The sequence below is a fragment of the Capsicum annuum genome, chromosome 1 (assembly GCF_002878395.1).
Source record: "Capsicum annuum cultivar UCD-10X-F1 chromosome 1, UCD10Xv1.1, whole genome shotgun sequence".
Taxonomy (NCBI): domain Eukaryota; kingdom Viridiplantae; phylum Streptophyta; class Magnoliopsida; order Solanales; family Solanaceae; genus Capsicum; species Capsicum annuum.
In genome coordinates, this window is record NC_061111.1 from 74,868,579 (window position 1) to 74,869,297 (window position 719).

Below are 719 nucleotides of genomic sequence, written 5' to 3' on the forward strand. Positions count from 1 at the left end.
TTTTATTATTGATTCTTTTGTTAAAGTTGTCGGATTTTATGGTATCGAAAATAAAATCTTATGTATTGCTTTTGATAATGTTTCTAACAACAAGACTGCTATAAAAAAATTAAAATCTAAGTTATCTCTGTCGTTGCCTGAAATTTTTCATATTAAGTGTGCATGTCATATATATAATTTAATTGTACAAAATGGTCTTGAGTTTTTTTACCTTTATATTGAAAAAATTCGTCTTGCTATTGGTTTTATTCAAGTAAATAATCGAAGAAAAAGAATTAGAGAATTTAAAGTTAAATGTCAAGAAAATGGACTTGCACCGATATTGATGCCCGAGGAAATTGATATTAGATGAAATTCTACGTATGATTTTTTAACAACAACAACAACTCAGTATATTCCCACACAGTGAGGTATGGGGAGGGTGAAATGTACGCAGTCCATACCGCTACCTCCGAAGAAGTAGAGAGGTTGTTTCCGCAATGTATAATTTTTTAAGAACTTGCTATAAATATAGAGTTCCTATTACACTAGCTTTTAACCAACATTGCGGTTCATTTGCTGATTCTGCTGATTGCATGCTACATGATTCTGATTGGGTTGTAATTAATTATCTTGTTAAATTTTATTTTTAGAAAAATTTTATGTAGCTACGGTTGAATTTTTTGGTGCTTATTATCCTGCTGTTTGTAACATTTTGGCATATATAGCCGATATTCCTG